The following is a 24,059-nucleotide window of genomic DNA, read 5'->3' on the forward strand; positions in this document are numbered from 1 at the left end:
ATCACTCTCCTTTTTAGCATGGATACTCCCTCTTTCCGGGCTCGCCCTATTCGACAAATCGAGTCGGATTTCAACGAAATTTTATGGGGATCTCAGGGAGACCCTAATCTGTCTTAGGGTAGAAATTGTGGTCCTAACTCTTTGATTGGGTAGGTTCTTGCACAAATACAGCGGACCCGGGTCCGGTCAAAATGGGGTGTCTACAGCAGGCGACATAGTATCCGAAGCGACTTGTATCCGAAACAAATAGTATCCGATGCTACATTGTTTCCGGGGTGACATATTATCCAAAGGCAACATAGTATCCGAAAAGAAATTATAGCCGAAAGCAATATAGTATCCCAGGCTACAATGTATCCGAGGGGACATTCTATCCGAAGGCGGCATAGTATCCAAAGCAACCTTGTATCCAAAGGCAAAATAATATCCGAGGCGACATTATATTCGATGGCAACATAGTATCCGAAGCGCCAATGGAGCCGAAGGCAATATAGTAACCGAGGCAACATTGTATCCGAGGCAACTTTATATACGAGGCAACAATGTATCTGAGGCGACATTATATCCGATAGCAACACTGTATCCGAAGCGACATTGTATCCAAAGGAAACATACTATTCGCAGCGACATTGTAGCTGAAGGACAACATTGTATCCGAGGCGACTATATTTTCGAGGAAAATTTTTATCAAGGGCGACATTGTATCCGAAGGCGACATAATAAAGGAAAGCAAAATAGAATCAGAGGCTACATTGTAGCCAAGGTGACATTATATCCGAACGCAACTTTGTATCCGAAGCGACTTTTTAGTTGAAGGGCAACATTGTATCCGAAGGCGACAAAGTATAGGAAGCGACCTTGTATGCGAAAGCAAAATCGTATCCGAGGCTACAATAAAGGTTTTACATTTCGACCGAAATCCGAAATTTCGGACCGAAATTTTGGATTTCGGTCCATACCCAAACCGAAACTGCTAAATACACTGAAATTTCGCCCGAAATTTCGTTGTTTCATGTATTTTGCCTGAAATTTCGTTGTTTCGTGTATTTTGCCCGAAATTAACCTCGTGTCAACACGGGTCTTTGCCGAAAAACTGACGTGTCTACCAATCATAGATTATCGAACAATCACATAACAATACCCAAGCAAACAATCCTCCTAAACACTATAAGGCCTTAGGGTCAAATCTCATCTGCCAATCGACGGCCCTACCTTATTTTTTGAATGGCAGCTAATTTTATTGCAAATAAAAAGAATAACGAGGTGGTCGATACGAAAATATAAGCGCAAACCAAACAAAAGAGAAAAAGAACTATTTGAAGAGAGGAAGAAATGAAGGAAGAACTCAAGGGGGGAGGGAATCAAACAATTCCATGACTCTCACTCAAAGCTGGGACTCCTTCCCAAACCTCCACATCCATTTCCCTAATAGGGTCATATCCACTTCCTTTACCTCTCTAATGCCTAGACCACCTCCCCTTATGGGTTTACAGAATTCTTCCCATTTCACCAATGGGATTCCACATTTTTCGTCATAACCCCCCACAGGAATTTTCTCTGAATTTGATCAATTCTTTTTACAACGCTCATGGGATATTTGAATACAGACATTTGCTAAATTGGGATAATGGCTAAGACTGCCTTAATGAGAGTACTTCTGCCCCCTCTAGACACCAGATTTCTCTTCCAAGTGTCTAGTCTCTTCTCCACTCCCTGGTATATGGCCCCAGTTCATCTTTTTAGCTCTACAAGCCCCAAAGGGTAGCCAAAGATATGAGGTAGGGAGAACATCCACCTTACAACCCATCGACGGTCCTATCATAACCTAACTCTATCCGTACCCCAAACAAAAACCTAATACCCCACATCCTATACACAAAACCATGTCCCAAGCCTTAACCCCCCTAACTGCCACCCAATCATCAATCTCATCATACCTATAACCACCACTACCATTATTCTCCAAATTGCATTCCCTTCTTGTTAAACTTTGAAAATCATTTTGCCCAGCGTGCACTGGCCCTACCTCTACTTATCGAATTCCTAATCCATACCCCAAAATGTACTTGATTTATATAATTCTAGCAACCTATTCAGATGCCATTTTATGTTTTTCAAAGAGAACTTCACTTCTAACGCTCATCTCCCCAATGTAATCAGAAGGTCGGACAGAAGCCCCCCCCCCCCCGCCCATGAAAAGAAAGAACAGTAAGAAATTTCATCATAAAATACAATCAAGTCAGGGCACAATGAATCAATGATTCTCCTATCCTTATTAAACAATATCAACATAACCTTGTGTTATAAATAACAATATTCTTCCATCTTAGTCTATTTGACAAAAAAATGATTAAAATGAAAGAACTTTTAAAACAAATGTAAAACTAACAACCTGATAAATTCATCTTCTTCTACATTAATAAATTAAGCCTGAAATAACCAAGATTTAACCTGATATGCTTACCTAGAACTACATCATATGAAGTCAAAGCAAGATAGTAGTTTAACTGAGGCATTCTTTATTTTCTAAGATGATACAGAACCAATTATATCAATGGAGTTAAAGCATATTTGATTCCTTTAATATACCATAAACATAACCAATAGCTGGAAACTCAGAATCAACACATTGTTGACGATCAACAGACCATTACTTATACCGACAATTATAAATAACTAGCTGAAGCCAAAAGAAAGTTATTTGCATACAATTGTCGAACAAAGCCAAAATGATCTTGTTATGTTCTAATGAATAAAAAAACCAAATGAAACAGAGCATATAACAGATCAGGATCACACTGAAACAATATTCCCTTAAACATATACCTTTAGCCCTCAAATCCTAATATCTATTATTAAATTTTGAATCCACCTAGCTATAATTTTTAAAGGTATTGAGATTTCGTATCAAAATAATTATAGAATTTTTAATCAAAATGAGCATATGATCCCCGCATCAATATAGCATAAAAAAAAACCCTTTCAACTGTACGTAAGAATATTCAAAATGTATTCGCATTTTTAAGGAACATTGTCCCAAAGAGTAAACAACTGACTTCCCTTCACAAAAGAAACATTACTCTTACTAATATGATTTAATACATTAACCAACCTATTCTCTGTTACCAGTCATAACAATTTTTCATTTTTCAATGAATCAACCAAATGAAGTGCAAAGCTAATATCCTTAAGATATCAAATATGTTTGTACCCTTATTACAACAATGTACATAATTTGATTGAAAATCACCAAGCAATTAAAATCATAGAGCTCTACTTGATAAAAAACATCACTTAGTCATAAAACTATTAATGTTGAATTATCTATCATTACTTAGTCATAAAACTGCAAGGCTTCAGATTCTCAAAACACGACAATCAAATAAAGAAAATACATCCAACAAACAAGTGAAACATGAGATCATCTGCCGGTTATGTTACAAATAAGCAGAATTGATCTTAAAAAATACACGAACAGACAATAACTCCCGTGTAAAAATAAACTATAACCCAAGCATACATATGACTGGATTACTTAAAACCAAAATAAAAATTTTAACATGCAAATAAATGATAAGCGCTAAACCTTACCTGTACATAATTGCATTTTCATAGACCGTAATAAGTGTCTCAAGAATACACAATAGCAAGTATGTGAACTCGTGATAACAATATTGCAAGGCATCTAACTCATCTGTACACATGGTGAAATCCCCCTCTTTTTTATAATAACTCACAAATCCAAGATTTATCAAGTTGGGTGTATAAAATTAAATTCCACAAGCACAAAAGCATAACACTAAGAGAACTGGACTATACAAAATAACATATGCCTGAAGATACAATCATCCTTTTTGAATTAAGTATATTTATTTCTATTCCTTAACTATACAGTCATTGGGCTGAAAGAATGAACTTGAAAAATTAAATGGCCAACATGAAGGTTTATAAGAATTAAACCCTTAACCATTTCAATGAAATGCCAATTTACAAAACAAAAAAAAAAAAAAAAAAAAATTGCACTAAAAAGCTCAGAATCAATTAAATTGGTCACAATTCATTTGACATATATGGTTCGAATAAAACAAGACAAGCGCGTAACTTTATAAGCCTTGATGACTTCAGGTTAATGAAGCTCTAAAAATCATTTGATGGACAAATTTCTAAATTTCTAATAGAAAACCACTTGGTGAACTTTGAATTTTCAATGAGTGACCCAACTAAAATGAATTTACAAACGGACAAAGTATCCGAAGCAGCTTTGTATTCGAAAGCAAAATAGTATCGGACGCTACATTGTATTCTAGGCAACATTATATCCGAAGGCAACATAATACCCGAAACCACATTGTAGTCGTAGAGAAGAAATGTATCTGAGGCGACTTTATATCCGAGGCAATATTTTATCCGAGGCGACATTGTATCCAAAGCTGATATAGTATTCGGAGGGACCATGTATCCAACAGCAAAATAGTATCCGAGGCTACTGTGTATCCGAGGCGACATCAAATCCGAAACCAACATTGTATCTGAAGCGATATTGGAGCTCAAGCCAACATAGTATCCGAGGCGACTTTATATCCGAGGCGACATTGTATCCGAAGGCGACATAGTATCTGAAAGAAAATAATATCCGACGCGACATTATATTCGAAGGGAACAGAGTATCTGAAACGACATTGTAGCCGAAGGCAGCATAGTATTTGAGGGTACATTGTATCAGATGCAATAATATATCCAAGGCAACATTGTATCCGAGGCAACATTGAACCCGACGGCGACATAGTATCCGAAGCTACCTTATATCCGAAAGCAAAATAGTATCTGAGTGTACATTGTATCCGACGGCGACATAGTATCCGAAGCGACCTTGAATCCAAAGCGACTTTATAGCAAAAGGGCAACATTGAATCACACGCAACTTTATATCCGAGGCAGCATTGTATCCGGGGCGACCTTGTATTCGAAGGCGACATAATATCGAAAGCGACCTTCTATCCGAAAGGAAAATAGTATCGAAGGTTACATTGTATCCGAGGCGACATTATATCCAAACGCAAAATAGTATCTAAAGCGACATTATAGCCGAAGGCAGGATAGTATCCGAGGCTACATTGTATCCGAAGCAATTTTATATCCGGGACAACATTGGATCCGAGGCGACATTGTATTCGTAGGCGACATAATATCCGAAGCGACCTTGTATCCGAAAGCAAAATAGTATTTGAGGCGAAATTATATCCAAAGCAAAATTGTACCCAAGGCGAAATTGTGTCCGATGCCGATATTGAATCCGAAAAAACCTTCTATCCGAAAGCAAAAAAGTATCTGAGGGTACATTGTATCTGATGCGACATTATCTCCGAAGGAAACATATCCCGGGAGACGTTGTATCCGAAGGCGACATTGTATCTGAAGCGACCTCGTACCCGAAAATAAAATAGTAACCAAGGCTACATTGTAACTGAGGGGACATTATATCCGAAGGCAACATATTACCCGAAGCGACATTGTAGCCGAAGGCAACATAGCATCCGATGCTACATTGTACTCGACGCGACTTTATATTGAAGGAAACATTGTATCCGAGGCGACATTGTACTCGTAGGCGACATACTATCTGAAGCAACCTTGTATCGGAAAGCAAAATAGCATCCCTGGCTCATTGTATCCAAGGGGACATTATATCCAAAGGCATCATAGTATCTAAAGCGACATTGTAGCCGAAGGACACATAGTATTCGAGGCAACATTGTATTTGAGGCAACATTGTATCCAAAGGTGACTTAGTATCCGGAGCGACTATGTATCCGAAAGCGACATAGTATCTGAACCGACTATGTATCCGAAAGCCAAATGGTATCCGAGGCTACATTGTATCGAAGACAACATTATATAGAAAGGCAACATAGTATCCGAAGCGTCATTGTTGTCGAAGGTAACATAGTATCCGAGGCTACATTGTATCCGAGGTGACTTTATAATCGAAACAACATTGTATCTAAGGCGATATTGTATCCGAAGGCGACATAGTATCCCAAACGACCTTCTATCCGAAAAGAAAATAGTATCCGAGGCTACATTGTATCCGAGGCGACATTATATCTGAAAGCAACATATTATCCGAAGCGACATTGTTGCAAATGGCAACATAGTATCCAAGGCTACATTGTGTCCGAGGCGACTTTATATTCAAGGCAGCATTATATCCGAGGTGACATTGTATCCGAAGGCGATATAGTATTCGAAGCGACTTTGTATCCGAAAGCAAAATACTATCTGAGGCTACATCGTATCCGAGACGACATTATGTCTGAAGGCAATATAGTATCCAAATCGACTTTGTAGACAAAGGGCAACATTGTATCCTGGGCGAGATTGTATCCGAAGGCGGCATAGTATCCAAAGGCGACATAGAATCCGAGGCTACATTGTATCAGGGGCGACATTATATCCCAAGGCAACATAGTATACGAAACGACATTGTAATCGAATGGCAATATTGCATCCGAGGCGACTTTATATCCGAGGTGACATTGTACCCGAAGGCGACATAGTATCCGAACCAACCTTGTATCCGAAACAAAATAGTATCAGATGCTACATTGTTTTCGGGGCAACATTATATCCAAAGGCAACATAGCATCCGAAGCGACATTGTAGCCGAACGCAACATACTATCCGAGGCGTATTTATATCTGAGGTAACATTGTTTCTGAGGTTTCATTTTATCCGAAGACGACATAGTATCCGAAAGCAAAATAGTATCTGAAGCTACATTGTATCCGAGGCGACATTATATCTGAAGGCAACATAGTTTCTAAAGCGACATTGTAGCCAAAGGCAATATAGTACCTAAGGCAACATTGTATCCGAGCCGACTTCATATCCGAGGCAACATTACAGTCAAGGCAACATTGTATCCAATGGCAACATTTTATCCGAAGCGGCATTATATCCCAAGGCAACACATTATCCGAAGCATCATTATAGCCGAAGGACAACACTGTGTCCGAGGCGACTATATCTGAGGCAACTTTATATCCTGGGCGACATTATATACGAAGCCAACATAGTATTTGAAAGCAAAATTAAATCAGAGGCTACATTGTATCCGAGGCGACATTGTATCCTAATGCAGCATAGTATCCGAAGCGACATTGTAGTTGAAGGGTAACATTGTATATCCGAGTCAACATTGTATCTTGGCCGACATTGTATCTGAAGGCGACATAATATACAAAGCGACCTTGTATCGGAAAGCGAAATAGTATCCGAGGCTACAATGTATCCAAGGCGACATTATTTTCGAAGGTAACATATTATCCAAAGCGACATTGTAGGCGAAGGCAACAAAGTTTCCGAGGCTACATTGTACCCGAGACAACTTTATATCCAAGGCAACAATGTATCTGAGGCGACATTGTATCCGAAACAACCTTCTATCCGAGAGCAAAATAGTACATGAGGCTACATTGTATCTGAGGCGACATTATATCTGAAGGCAATATAGGATCCGAAGCGACATTGTAGCCAAAGGCAACATAGTACCTGAGGCAACATTGTATTCAAGGCAACATTGTATCCAAAAGTGACATAGTATCCGGAGCGATTATGCATCCGAAAGCGACATAGTATCTAACCAACTATGTATCCGAAAGCCAAATGGTATCCGAGGATACATTATATCGAAGACGACATTATATCAAAAGGCAACATAGTATCCGAAGCGTGATTGTTGTTGAAGGCAACATAGTACCCGAGGCTACATTGTATCCGAGGGGACTTTATATTCGAAACAACATTGTATCTAAGTTGATATTGTACCCGAAGGTGACATAGTATGCCAAATGACCTTCTATCCGAAAAAATAATAATATCCGAGGCTACATCGTATCCGAGGCGACATTATATCTGAAGGCAACATAGTATCCGAAGCGACATTGTAACCGAAGGGCAACATTGTATCCGAGGCGACTATATATTTGAGGCAAGATTTTATCCTGAGCGACATTGTATCCTAAGGCAACATAGTATCCAAATCGACCTTCTATCCGAAAGAAAAATAGTATCCGAGTCTACATTGTATCCGTGGCGACATTATATCCTAAGACAGCATAGTATCCGAAGCGACATTGTAGCCGAAGGCACCATAGTATCAGAAGCGACATTGTAGCCGATGGCAACATAGTATCTGAGGCTACTTTGTATCCGAGGCAACATTATATCCGAAGGCGACAATATCCGAAGCGACTTTCTATCCGAAAGCAAAATAATATCCGAGGTACATCATATCCGAAGGCAATATAGTATCCGAATAGACTTTGTAGACAAACAGCAACATTGTGTTCTGGGCAAGATTGTATCCAAAGGCGACATAGAATATGAGGCTACATTGTATCAGGCAACATAGTATACGAAACGACATTGCATCCGAGGCGACTTTATATCCGAGGTGACATTGTATCTAAAAGCGACATGGTATCCGAACTGACGTATCCGAAACAAAATAGTTTCAAATGCTACATCGTTTCCGGGGCGACATTATATCCAAAGGCAACGTACTATCCGAAGCGACATTGTAGCCGAACGCAACATAGTATCCGAGGCGTATTTATATCTGAGGCAACATTGTATCTGAGGTTTCATTGTATCCGAAGGCGATATAGTATCCGAAGCGACCTTGTATCCGAAAGCAAAATAGAATCTGAAGCTACATTGTATCCCAGGCGACATTATATCCGAAGGCAGCATAGTTTCAGAAGCGACAATGTAGCCGAAGCCAATATAGTACCTAAGGCAACAATGTATCCGAGCCGACTTTATATCCGAGGCGACATTGTATCCAATAGCAACATTTTATCCGAAGCGGCATTATATCCAAAGGCAACACATTATCCGAAGCGTCATTGTAGCCGAAGGGCAACACTGTGTCCGAGGCGACTATATATCCGAGGCAACATTTTATCCTGGGCAACATTATACGAAGCCAACATAGTATCTGAAAGCAAAATAAAATCAGAGGCTACATTGTATCCAAGGCGACATTATATCCTAAGGCAGCATAGAATCTGAAGCGACAATGTAGTTGAAGGGCAACATTGTATATCCGAGTCAACATTGTATCTGAAGGCAACATAATATACGAAGCGACCTTGTATCCGAAAGCAAAATAGTATCCGAGGCGACATTATTTTCGAAGGCAACATAGTATCCAGAGCGACATTGTAGGCGAAGGCAACATAGTTTCCGAGGCTACATTGTATCCGAGGCGACTTTATATCCGAGGCAACATTGTATCCGAGTCGACTTTATATCAGAGGCAACATTGTATCCGAGGCGACTTTATATCCGAGGCAACATTGTATTCGAGGCGACATTCTATCCGAAACGACCTTCTATCCGAGAACAAAATAGTACTTGAGGCTACATTGTATCCGAGGCGACATTATATCAGAAGGCAATATAGGATCTGAAAAGACATTGTAGCTGAAAGGCAACATAGGATCTGAAAAGACATCGTAGCTGAAGGGCAACAATTTATCCTACGCGACTTTATACCCAAGACAACAATGTATTCGGGCGACATTGTATCCGAAGGCGATATAGTATCGGAAAGCGAAATAGTATCCGAGGCAACATAGTATCCAAAGCGACATTGAGGCCGAAGGCAACATAGTACCCAAGGCTACATTGTATCCGAGGGAACATCATATCCGACACAAGATTGTATTCGAGGCGACATTGTATCCAAAGGCAACATAGTATCCAAAGCGACCTAGTATCCAAAAGCAAAATAGTATCCGAGGCTACATTGTATCCGAGGTGACATTATATCTGAAAGAAACATAATATCCGAAAAGATATTGAGGCCGCAGGCAATATGGTATCCGAGCCTACATTGTAGCAAACCTTGTATCTGACAGCAAAATAGTATCCGAGGCTATATTGTATCTGAGCCAACATTATATCCGAAAGCAACATAATATCCGAAGCAACATTGTAGCCGAAGGCAACATACTATCCGAGGCTACATTGTATCCGAGGCGACTATATATTTGAGGCAACATTGTATTCAAGACGACATTATATCCGAAGGCGACAGTATCCGAAGTGACCTTGCATCCAAAAGCAAAATAGTATCCGAGGCTACATCGTATCCGAATGGAACAATAGTATCCGGAGCGATATTGAAGTTGAAGGGAAACATTGTATTCGATGCAACTTTATATCCGAGGCAACATTGTATTCGAGGCGACATAGCATCCTAAGTGACCTTATATCCGAGAGCAATATAGTATCTGATCCTACATTGTATTCGAGGAGACATTATATCTAAAGGCAACATAGTATTCGAAGCGACATTGTAGCCGAAGGCACCATAGTATCCGAGGCTACAAGTTATCCGAGGCAACAATGTATCCGAGGCGACATTGTATCTAAATGCGACATGGTATTCGAAGCGACCTTGTATCCGGAAGCAAAATAGTATCCGAGGCTACATTGTATACGAGTCGACATTATACCTGAAGTCAACATAGTATCCGAAGCGACATTGTAGCCGACGGCAACAATGTATCCAAGGCGACATTGTATCCGAGGCGACACTGTATCCGATGGCGACATTTTAACCGAAGCGACCTTATATCCAAAAGCAAATAGTATCCGACGCTACATTGTACCCAAAGCGACATTATATCCGATGGCAACTTATTATCCAAAGCGACATTATAGCCGAAGGCAACATAAAATCCGAGCCTACATCGTATCCGAGGCGACTTTGTATCCGAGGCAACATTGTATCCGAGACAGCATTGTATCCAATGGCGACATTATATCCGAAGCGACCATGTAACCGAAAGAAAAATAGTATCCGAGGCTACATTTTATCCGAGGCGACATTATATCCTAAGGTAACATAGTATACGAAGCGATATTGTATCCGAAGGCAACATTGTATCCCAGACGACAATATATCCTATGCAACATTCCATCCGAGGCGACATTATATCCAAGGCAACATAGTATCCGAAGTGACCATGTATCCGAAAGTAAAATAATATTCGTGGCTACAATGTATCCGATGTGACATTATATCCGAAGCCAACATAGTATCCAAAGCGACATTCTAGCCGAAGGTAATATAATATCCGAGACAACATTATATCCGAGGGGACTTTATATCTAAGGCGACATTGTATCCGATGGCGAAATTGTATCCAAAGCGACATTATATCCGAAGGCAACATGATATTCGAAACGACATTGTAGCGGAAGGGCAACACTGTATCCGAGCCGACTTTTTATCCGAGGCAACATTTTATCCTAGGCGACAGTTCCAGAAAGCAAAATAAAATCCGAGGCTACATTGTATATAAGGCGACATTATATCCGAAGGCAACATAGTATCCGAAGCGACATTGTAGTCGAAGGGCAACATTGTATCCGAGGCAACATTTTATCATAGGCGACATTGTATCCGAATAGACCTCGTATCCGAAAGCGAAATAGTATTTGAGGCTACATTGTATCCGAGGAGACATTATATCCGAAGGCAACATAGTATCCGAAGCGACATTGTAGCCGAAGGCAACATAGTATCCGAAGCGACATTGTAGCCGAAGGCAACATAGTATCCGAGTCGACTTTATATCCGTGGAAACATTGTATCCCAAGTGACCTTGTATTCGAAAGCAAATTGGTATTCGAGGCTAGATTGTATCTGAGGTGAAATTATATCCGAAGGCAACATAGTATCCAAAGCGACATTGTAGCCGAAGGCAACATAGTATCCGAGTCGAATTTATATCCGTTCGCAACTTAGTATTCGAAAGAAACATTGTAGCCGAAGGGCAACATTTTATCGTAAGCGACTCTATACCCGAGCCAACATTGTATTCGGGGCGACATTGTATCCGAAGGCAACATAGTATTCGAAAGCAAAATAGTATCCGAGGCTACATTGTATCCGAGGCGACATTATATTCGAAGGCAACATAGTATCCGAACCGACATTGAGGCCGAAAGCAACATAGTATCCGAGGCTACATTGTATCCGATGCGAATTTATATCCCAGACAACATTGTATCCGAGGCAACATTGTATCCGAAGGCGACATAGTATCTGAAGCGACCAGTATCTAAAAGTAAAATAGTATCCGAAGCTACATTGTATCCGAGGCGACATTATATCCGAAGGCAACATTGTATCTGAAGGCAACAAAGTATCCGAAGAGATATTGTAGCCGAAGGGCAATATTTTATCCTATGTTACTTTATACCCAATGCAACATTGTATTCGGGGCCACATTGTATCCGAAGGCGACATAGTATTCGAAAGCGAAATAGCATCTGACGCTACATTGTATCCGAGTCAACATTATATCCGAAGGCAACATAGTACCCGAAGCGACATTGTAGTCGAAGAGAAGAAATGTATCTAAGGCTACTTTATATCCGAGGCGACATTCTATCCAAAGGAGATATAGTATTCGAAGGGACCATGTATCGAACAGCAAAATAGTATCAGAGGCTACTGTGTATCCGAGGCGACATTAAATCCGAAAGCAACATTGTATCTGAAGCGATATTTGAGCCGAAGCCAACATAGTATCCGAGGCGTCATTGTACCCGATGCGACATAGTATCCGAAGCGACCTTTTATCCGAAAGAAAATAATATCGGACGTGACATTATATTCGAAGGGAAAAGAATATCTAAAGCGACATTGTAGCCGAAGGCAACATAGTATTTGAGGGTACATTGTATCAGATACGACTGTATATCCGAGGCAACATTGAATCCGACGGTGACATAGTATCCGAAGAAACCTTATATCCGAAAGCAAAATAGTATCCGAGTGTACATTGTATCCGACGGCGACATAGTATCCGAAGCGACCTTGGATCCTAAGCGACTTTATAGCAGAAGGGCAACATTGCATCAAACGCGACTTTATATCCGAGGCAGCATTGTATCTGGGGCGACCTTGTATCCGAAGGCGACATAATATCCAAGCGACCTTGTATCCAAAAAGAAAAAATTATCGAAGGCTACATTGTATCCGAGGCGACATTATATCCGAACGCAAAATAATATCAGAAGCGACATTATAGCCGAAGGCAGCATATTATCTGAGGCTACATTGTATCCGAAGCAACTTCATATCCGGGACAACATTGGATCCGAGGCGACATTGTAGTCATATGCGACATAATATCCGAAGCGACCTTGTACCCGAAAGCAAAATAGTATTCGAGGCGACATTATATCCGACGCAAAATTGTAGCAAGGTGAAATTGTATCTGATGCCGACAATGAATCCGATGCGACCTATCCGAAAGCAAAAAAAGTGTATGAGGCTACATTGTATCGGATGCGACATTATATCCGAAAAAAACATATCCTGGGCGACATCGTATCCGAAGCGACCTTGTATGTGAAAACAAAATAGTAACCAAGGCTACATTATATCCGAAGGCAACATATTATCCGAAGCGACAATGTAGCCGAAGGCAACATAGTATCTGATGCTACATTGTACTCGACGCGACTTTATATCGAAGTAAACTTCGTATCCGAGGTGACATTGTACTCGTAGACGACATAGTATCCGAAGCGACCTTGTATCCGAAAGCAAAATAGTATCCATGGCTCATTGTATCCGAGGCGGCATTATATCCGAAGGCAACATAGTATCTGAAGCGACATTGTAGCAGAAGGAAACATAGTATCCGAGACAACATTATATTCGAGGCGACATTGTATCCAAAGGTGACAGTATCCGGACCGACTATGTTTCCGAAAGCGACATAGTATCTGAAGCGACTATGTGTCTGAAAGCCAAATGGTATCCGAGGCTACATTGTATCGAAAGCAACATAGTATCCGAAGCGTCATTGTTGTCGAAGGCAACATAGTATCTGAGGCATTGTATCCGGTGCGACTTTATATTCGAAACAACATTGTATCTAAGGTGATATTGTATCCGAAGGCGACATAGTATCCCAAACGACCTTCTATCCGAAAGAAAAATAGTATCCGAGGCTACATCGAATCCGAGGCGTCATTATATCTGAGGGCAACATAGTATCCAAAGCGACATTGTAGCCGAAGGGCAAGATTGTATCCGAGGCGACTATATATTGGAGGCAAGATTTTATCCTGAGAGGCATTGTATCCGAAGGCAAAATAGTATCCGAATCGACCTTCTATCCGAAAGAAAAATAGTATCCGAGTCTACATTGTATCCGAGGCGACATTATATCTGAAGACATCATAGTATCCGAAGCGACATTGTAGCCAAAGGCAACAGAGTATCCAAAGCGACATTGTAGCCAATGGCAACATAGTATCCAAGGCGACATTGTATCCGAAGGCGACATTGTATCCGAACCGACTTTGTATCCAAAAGAAAAATATTATCCGACACTACATCGTATCCGAGACGACATTATGTCCGAAGGCAATATAGTATCTGAATCGACTTTGTAGACAAAGGGCAACATTGTATCCTGGGCGAGATTGTATCCGAAGGCGACATAGAATTCGAGGCGACATTATATCAGGGGCGACATTATATCCGAAGGCAAACATTGTATACGAAACGACATTGTAATCGAATGGCAACATTGCATATGAGGCGACTTTATACCCGCGGTGACAATGTATCCCAAGGCGACATAGTATCCGAACCGACCTTGTATTCGAAACAAAATAGTATCAGATGCTACATTGTTTTCGGGGCGACATTATATCCAAAGGCAACATAGTATCCGATGCGACATTATAGCCAAATGCAACATAGTATCCGAGGCTACATTATTTTCAAGGCGTATTAATATCTGAGACAACATTGTATCCGATGTGACATTGTATCCGAAGGCGATATAGTATCCGAAGCATTCTAGTATCCGAAAGCAAAATAGTATCTAAAGCTACATTGTATCCGAGGTGACATTATATCCAAAGGCAACAAAGTTTCTGAAGCGACATTGTAGCCGAAGGCAATATAGTACCAAAGGCAACATTGTATCCGAGCCGACTTTATATCCGAGGCAACATTACAGCCGAGGCGACATTGTATCTAATGGCAACATTTTATCCGATGCGGCATTATATCCGAAGGCAACACATTATTCGAAGCGTCATTGTAGCCGAAGGGCAACACTCTGTCCGAGGCGACATTATATCCGAAGGCAACATAGTATCCGAAGCGACATTGTAGTCGAAGGGCGACATTGTATCCGAGGCAACATTTTATCATAGGCGACATTGTATCCGAATCGACCTCGTATCCGAAAGCGAAATAGTATTTGAGGCTACATTGCATCCGAGGAGACATTATATCCGAAGGCAACATAGTATCCGAAGCGACATTGTAGCCGAAGGCACCATAGTATCCGATTCGACTTTATATCCGTGGAAACATTGTATCGCAAGTGACCTTGTATTCGAAAGCAAAATGGTATTCGAGGCTACATTGTATCCGAGGTGAAATTATATCCGAAGGCAACAAGGTATCCCAAGCGACATTGTAGCCGAAGGCAACATAGTATCCGAGTCGAATTCATATCCGTTCGCAACTTAGTATTCGAAAAGAAACATTCTAGCCGAAGGGCAACATTTTATCGTAAGCGACTTTATACCCGAGCCAACATTGTATTCGGGGCGACATTGTATCCGAAGGCAACATAGTATTCGAAAGCAAAATAGTATCAAAGGGAAACATTGTATTCAATGCGACTATATCCGAGTCAAAATTTTATTCGAGGCAACATAGTATCCTAAGCGACCTTGTATCCGAGAGCAATATAGTATCCGATCCGACATTGTATTTGAGGAGACATTATATCTAAAGGCAACATAGTATTCGAAGCGACATTGTAGCCGAAGGCATGTTATCCGAGGCAACATTGTATCCGAGGCGACATTGTATCTAAAGGCGACATGGTATTCGAAGCGACCTTGTATCCGGAAGGAAAATAGTATCCAAGGCAACATTGTATACGAGTCGACATTATACCTGAAGTTAACATAGTATCCGAAGCGACATTGTAGCCGATGGAAACATAGTATCCAAGGCGACTATATGTCTGAGGCGACATTGTATCCGAGACGGCACTGTTTCCGATGGCGACATTTTAACCGAAGCGACCTTGTATCCAAAAGCAAATAGTATCCGACGCGACATTGTATCCAAGGCGACATTATATCCGAAGGCAACATATTATCCAAAGCGACATTATAGCCGAAGGCAACATAAAATCCAAGCCTACATTGTATCCGAGGCGACTTTATATCCGAGGCAACATTGTATCCCACGCAGCATTGTATCTAATGGCGACATTATATCCGAAGCGACCTTATAACCGAAAGCAAAATAGTATCCGAGGCTACATTTTATCCGAGGCGAGATTATATCCTAACGCAACATAGTATACGAAGCGATATTGTATCCGAAGGCAACATTGTATCCCAGACGACAATATATCCTATGCAACATTCCATCCGGGGCGACATTGTATCCAAGGCAGCATATTATCCGAAGCGACCATGTATCCGAAAGTAAAATAATATTCGAGGCTACATTGTATCCGAGGTGACATTATATCCGAAGGCAACATAGTATCCAAAGCGACATTGTAGCCGAAGGCAATATAATACCCGAGACAACATTATATCCGAGGCGACTTTATATCTAAGGCAACATTGTATCCGATGGCGACATTGTATCCAAAGCGACATTATATCCGAAGGCAACATGATATTAGAAACGACATTATAGCGGAAGGGCAACACTGTATCCGAGGCGACTTTTTATCCGAGGCAACATTTTATCCTAAGCGACATTATATCCGAAGGCGACAGTTCCAGAAAGCAAAATAAAATCCGAGGCTACATTGTATATAAGGCGACATTATATCCGAAGGCAACATAGTATCCGAAGCGACATTGTAGTCGAAGGGCAACATTGTATCCGAGGCAACATTTTATCATAGGCGACATTGTATCCGAAGGCAAACATTGTATACGAAACGACATTGTAATCGAATGGCAACATTGCATATGAGGCGACTTTATACCCGCGGTGACAATGTATCCCAAGGCGACATAGTATCCGAACCGACCTTGTATTCGAAACAAAATAGTATCAGATGCTACATTGTTTCCGGGGCGACATTATATCCAAAGGCAACATAGTATCCGATGCGACATTATAGCCAAATGCAACATAGTATCCGAGGCTACATTATTTTCAAGGCGTATTAATATCTGAGACAACATTGTATCCGATGTGACATTGTATCCGAAGGCGATATAGTATCCGAAGCGTTCTAGTATCCGAAAGCAAAATAGTATCTAAAGCTACATTGTATCCGAGGTGACATTATATCCAAAGGCAACAAAGTTTCTGAAGCGACATTGTAGCCGAAGGCAATATAGTACCAAAGGCAACATTGTATCCGAGCCGACTTTATATCCGAGGCAACATTACAGCCGAGGCGACATTGTATCTAATGGCAACATTTTATCCGATGCGGCATTATATCCGAAGGCAACACATTATTCGAAGCGTCATTGTAGCCGAAGGGCAACACTCTGTCCGAGGCGACATTATATCCGAAGGCAACATAGTATCCGAAGCGACATTGTAGTCGAAGGGCGACATTGTATCCGAGGCAACATTTTATCATAGGCGACATTGTATCCGAATCGACCTCGTATCCGAAAGCGAAATAGTATTTGAGGCTACATTGTATCCGAGGAGACATTATATCCGAAGGCAACATAGTATCCGAAGCGACATTGTAGCCGAAGGCACCATAGTATCCGAGTCGACTTTATATCCGTGGAAACATTGTATCGCAAGTGACCTTGTATTCGAAAGCAAAATGGTATTCGAGGCTACATTGTATCCGAGGTGAAATTATATCCAAAGGCAACAAGGTATCCCAAGCGACATTGTAGCCGAAGGCAACATAGTATCCGAGTCGAATTCATATCCGTTCGCAACTTAGTATTCGAAAAGAAACATTCTAGCCGAAGGGCAACATTTTATCGTAAGCGACTTTATACCCGAGCCAACATTGTATTCGGGGCGACATTGTATCCGAAGGCAACATAGTATTCGAAAGCAAAATAGTATCAAAGGGAAACATTGTATTCAATGCGACTATATCCGAGTCAAAATTTTATTCGAGGCAACATAGTATCCTAAGCGACCTTGTATCCGAGAGCAATATAGTATCCGATCCGACATTGTATTTGAGGAGACATTATATCTAAAGGCAACATAGTATTCGAAGCGACATTGTAGCCGAAGGCATGTTATCCGAGGCAACATTGTATCCGAGGCGACATTGTATCTAAAGGCGACATGGTATTCGAAGCGACCTTGTATCCGGAAGGAAAATAGTATCCAAGGCAACATTGTATACGAGTCGACATTATACCTGAAGTTAACATAGTATCCGAAGCGACATTGTAGCCGATGGAAACATAGTATCCAAGGCGACTATATGTCTGAGGCGACATTGTATCCGAGACGGCACTGTTTCCGATGGCGACATTTTAACCGAAGCGACCTTGTATCCAAAAGCAAATAGTATCCGACGCGACATTGTATCCAAGGCGACATTATATCCGAAGGCAACATATTATCCAAAGCGACATTATAGCCGAAGGCAACATAAAATCCAAGCCTACATTGTATCCGAGGCGACTTTATATCCGAGGCAACATTGTATCCCACGCAGCATTGTATCTAATGGCGACATTATATCCGAAGCGACCTTATAACCGAAAGCAAAATAGTATCCGAGGCTACATTTTATCCGAGGCGAGATTATATCCTAACGCAACATAGTATACGAAGCGATATTGTATCCGAAGGCAACATTGTATCCCAGACGACAATATATCCTATGCAACATTCCATCCGGGGCGACATTGTATCCAAGGCAGCATATTATCCGAAGCGACCATGTATCCGAAAGTAAAATAATATTCGAGGCTACATTGTATCCGAGGTGACATTATATCCGAAGGCAACATAGTATCCAAAGCGACATTGTAGCCGAAGGCAATATAATACCCGAGACAACATTATATCCGAGGCGACTTTATATCTAAGGCAACATTGTATCCGATGGCGACATTGTATCCAAAGCGACATTATATCCGAAGGCAACATGATATTAGAAACGACATTATAGCGGAAGGGCAACACTGTATCCGAGGCGACTTTTTATCCGAGGCAACATTTTATCCTAAGCGACATTATATCCGAAGGCGACAGTTCCAGAAAGCAAAATAAAATCCGAGGCTACATTGTATATAAGGCGACATTATATCCGAAGGCAACATAGTATCCGAAGCGACATTGTAGTCGAAGGGCAACATTGTATCCGAGGCAACATTTTATCATAGGCGACATTGTATCCGAATCGACCTCGTATCCGAAAGCAAAATAGTATTTGAGGCTACATTGTATCCGATGAGACATTATATCCGAAGGCAACATAGTATCCGAAGCGACATTGTAGCCGAAGGCAACATAGTATCCGAGTCGACTTTATATCCGTGGAAACATTGTATCCCAAGTGACCTTGTACTCGAAAGCAAAATGGTATTCGAGGCTAGATTGTATCCGAGGTGAAATTATATCCGAAGGCAACATAGTATCCAAAGCGACATTGTAGCCGAAGGCAACATAGTATCCGAGTCGAATTTATATCCGTTCGCAACTTAGTATTCGAAAGAAACATTGTAGCCGAAGGGCAACATTTTATCGTAAGCGACTCTATACGCGAGCCAACATTGTATTCGGGGCGACATTGTATCCGAAGGCACCATAGTATTCGAAAGCAAAATAGTATCCGAGGCTACATTGTATCCGAGGCGACATTATATTCGAAGGCAACATAGTATCCGAACCGACATTGAGGCCGAAAGCAACATAGTATCCGAGGCTACATTGTATCCGATGCGAATTTATATCCCAGACAACATTGTATCCGAGGCAACATTGTATCCGAAGGCGACATAGTATCTGAAGCGACCAGTATCTAAAAGTAAAATAGTATCCGAAGCTACATTGTATCCGAGGCGACATTATATCCGAAGGCAACATTGTATCTGAAGGCAACAAAGTATCCGAAGAGATATTGTAGCCGAAGGGCAATATTTTATCCTATGTTACTTTATACCCAATGCAACATTGTATTCGGGGCCACATTGTATCCGAAGGCGACATAGTATTCGAAAGCGAAATAGCATCTGACGCTACATTGTATCCGAGTCAACATTATATCCGAAGGCAACATAGTACCCGAAGCGACATTGTAGTCGAAGAGAAGAAATGTATCTAAGGCTACTTTATATCCGAGGCAATATTTTATCCGAGGCGACATTCTATCCAAAGGTGATATAGTATTCGAAGGGACCATGTATCGAACAGCAAAATAGTATCAGAGGCTACTGTGTATCCGAGGCGACATTAAATCCGAAAGCAACATTGTATCTGAAGCGATATTTGAGCCGAAGCCAACATAGTATCCGAGGCGACATTGTACCCGATGCGACATAGTATCCGAAGCGACCTTTTATCCGAAAGAAAATAATATCGGACGTGACATTATATTCGAAGGGAAAAGAATATCTAAAGCGACATTGTAGCCGAAGGCAACATAGTATTTGAGGGTACATTGTATCAGATACGACTGTATATCCGAGGCAACATTGAATCCGACGGCGACATAGTATCCGAAGAAACCTTATATCCGAAAGCAAAATAGTATCAGAGTGTACATTGTATCCGACGGCGACATAGTATCCGAAGCGACCTTGGATCCTAAGCGACTTTATAGCAGAAGGGCAACATTGCATCAAACGCGACTTTATATCCGAGGCAGCATTGTATCTGGGGCGACCTTGTATCCGAAGGCGACATAATATCCAAGCGACCTTGTATCCAAAAAGAAAAAATTATCGAAGGCTACATTGTATCCGAGGCGACATTATATCCGAACGCAAAATAATATCAGAAGCGACATTATAGCCGAAGGCAGCATATTATCTGAGGCTACATTGTATCCGAAGCAACTTCATATCCGGGACAACATTGGATCCGAGGCGACATTGTAGTCATATGCGACATAATATCCGAAGCGACCTTGTACCCGAAAGCAAAATAGTATTCGAGGCGACATTATATCCGACGCAAAATTGTAGCAAGGTGAAATTGTATCTGATGCCGACAATGAATCCGATGCGACCTATCCGAAAGCAAAAAAAGTGTATGAGGCTACATTGTATCGGATGCGACATTATATCCGAAAAAAAATATCCTGGGCGACATCGTATCCGAAGCGACCTTGTATGTGAAAACAAAATAGTAACCAAGGCTACATTATATCCGAAGGCAACATATTATCCGAAGCGACATTGTAGCCGAAGGCAACATAGTATCTGATGCTACATTGTACTCGACGCGACTTTATATCTAAGTAAACTTCGTATCCGAGGTGACATTGTACTCGTAGACGACATAGTATCCGAAGCGACCTTGTATCCGAAAGCAAAATAGTATCCATGGCTCATTGTATCCGAGGCGGCATTATATCCGAAGGCAACATAGTATCTGAAGCGACATTGTAGCAGAAGGAAACATAGTATCCGAGACAACATTATATTCGAGGCGACATTGTATCCAAAGGTGACAGTATCCGGACCGACTATGTTTCCGAAAGCGACATAGTATCTGAAGCGACTATGTGTCTGAAAGCCAAATGGTATCCGAGGCTACATTGTATCGAAAGCAACATAGTATCCGAAGCCTCATTGTTGTCGAAGGCAACATAGTATCTGAGGCATTGTATCCGGTGCGACTTTATATTCGAAACAACATTGTATCTAAGGTGATATTGTATCCGAAGGCGACATAGTATCCCAAACGACCTTCTATCCGAAAGAAAAATAGTATCCGAGGCTACATCGAATCCGAGGCGTCATTATATCTGAGGGCAACATAGTATCCAAAGCGACATTGTAGCCGAAGGGCAAGATTGTATCCGAGGCGACTATATATTGGAGGCAAGATTTTATCCTGAGAGACATTGTATCCGAAGGCAAAATAGTATCCGAATCGACCTTCTATCCGAAAGAAAAATAGTATCCGAGTCTACATTGTATCCGAGGCAATTATATCTGAAGACATCATAGTATCCGAAGCGACATTGTAGCCAAAGGCAACAGAGTATCCAAAGCGACATTGTAGCCAATGGCAACATAGTATCCAAGGCGACATTGTATCCGAACCGACTTTGTATCCAAAAGAAAAATATTATCCGACACTACATCGTATCCGAGACGACATTATGTCCGAAGGCAATATAGTATCTGAATCGACTTTGTAGACAAAGGGCAACATTGTATCCTGGGCGAGATTGTATCCGAAGGCGACATAGAATTCGAGGCGACATTATATCCGAAGGCAAACATTGTATACGAAACGACATTGTAATCGAATGGCAACATTGCATATGAGGCGACTTTATACCCGCGGTGACAATGTATCCCAAGGCGACATAGTATCCGAACCGACCTTGTATTCGAAACAAAATAGTATCAGATGCTACATTGTTTTCGGGGCGACATTATATCCAAAGGCAACATAGTATCCGATGCGACATTATAGCCAAATGCAACATAGTATCCGAGGCTACATTATTTTCAAGGCGTATTAATATCTGAGACAACATTGTATCCGATGTGACATTGTATCCGAAGGCGATATAGTATCCGAAGCATTCTAGTATCCGAAAGCAAAATAGTATCTAAAGCTACATTGTATCCGAGGTGACATTATATCCAAAGGCAACAAAGTTTCTGAAGCGACATTGTAGCCGAAGGCAATATAGTACCAAAGGCAACATTGTATCCGAGCCGACTTTATATCCGAGGCAACATTACAGCCGAGGCGACATTGTATCTAATGGCAACATTTTATCCGATGCGGCATTATATCCGAAGGCAACACATTATTCGAAGCGTCATTGTAGCCGAAGGGCAACACTCTGTCCGAGGCGAATTGTAGCCGAAGGCAACATAGTATCCGAGTCGAATTCATATCCGTTCGCAACTTAGTATTCGAAAAGAAACATTCTAGCCGAAGGGCAACATTTTATCGTAAGCGACTTTATACCCGAGCCAACATTGTATTCGGGGCGACATTGTATCCGAAGGCAACATAGTATTCGAAAGCAAAATAGTATCAAAGGGAAACATTGTATTCAATGCGACTATATTCGAGTCAAAATTTTATTCGAGGCAACATAGTATCCTAAGCGACCTTGTATCCGAGAGCAATATAGTATCCGATCCGACATTGTATTTGAGGAGACATTATATCTAAAGGCAACATAGTATTCGAAGCGACATTGTAGCCGAAGGCATGTTATCCGAGGCAACATTGTATCCGAGGCGACATTGTATCTAAAGGCGACATGGTATTCGAAGCGACCTTGTATCCGGAAGGAAAATAGTATCCAAGGCAACATTGTATACGAGTCGACATTATACCTGAAGTTAACATAGTATCCGAAGCGACATTGTAGCCGATGGCAACATAGTATCCAAGGCGACTATATGTCTGAGGCGACATTGTATCCGAGACGGCACTGTTTCCGATGGCGACATTTTAACCGAAGCGACCTTGTATCCAAAAGCAAATAGTATCCGACGCGACATTGTATCCAAGGCGACATTATATCCGAAGGCAACATATTATCCAAAGCGACATTATAGCCGAAGGCAACATAAAATCCAAGCCTACATTGTATCCGAGGCGACTTTATATCCGAGGCAACATTGTATCCCACGCAGCATTGTATCTAATGGCGACATTATATCCGAAGCGACCTTGTAACCGAAAGCAAAATAGTATCCGAGGCTACATTTTATCCGAGGCGAGATTATATCCTAAGGCAACATAGTATACGAAGCGATATTGTATCCGAAGGCAACATTGTATCCCAGACGACAATATATCCTATGCA

The 24,059-nt window shown here is 41.2% G+C and overlaps 1 protein-coding gene across 2 annotated transcripts in view; it reads right to left on the reverse strand.

Moving 5' to 3' along the window:
• LOC143887082 (uncharacterized) overlaps positions 1-24,059 on the reverse strand; it is a 45,862-nt gene that overhangs the window by 8,492 nt on the left and 13,311 nt on the right. Inside the window, exon 2 of one of the 2 annotated variants that reach the window (XR_013254021.1) lies at positions 3,631-4,616. The exons of the other annotated variant lie outside the window; for it this stretch is intronic. The gene's annotated coding sequence lies outside the window, so the exon portion shown is untranslated. Of the gene's footprint in view, positions 1-3,630; positions 4,617-24,059 lie in introns of those variants that run through there. 2 annotated transcript variants of the gene reach the window in all.

The sequence above is a fragment of the Tasmannia lanceolata genome, unplaced genomic scaffold (assembly GCF_043159265.1).
Source record: "Tasmannia lanceolata isolate RefF3 unplaced genomic scaffold, GAP_Taslan_0.1 ptg000012l, whole genome shotgun sequence".
Lineage (NCBI taxonomy): Eukaryota > Viridiplantae > Streptophyta > Magnoliopsida > Canellales > Winteraceae > Tasmannia > Tasmannia lanceolata.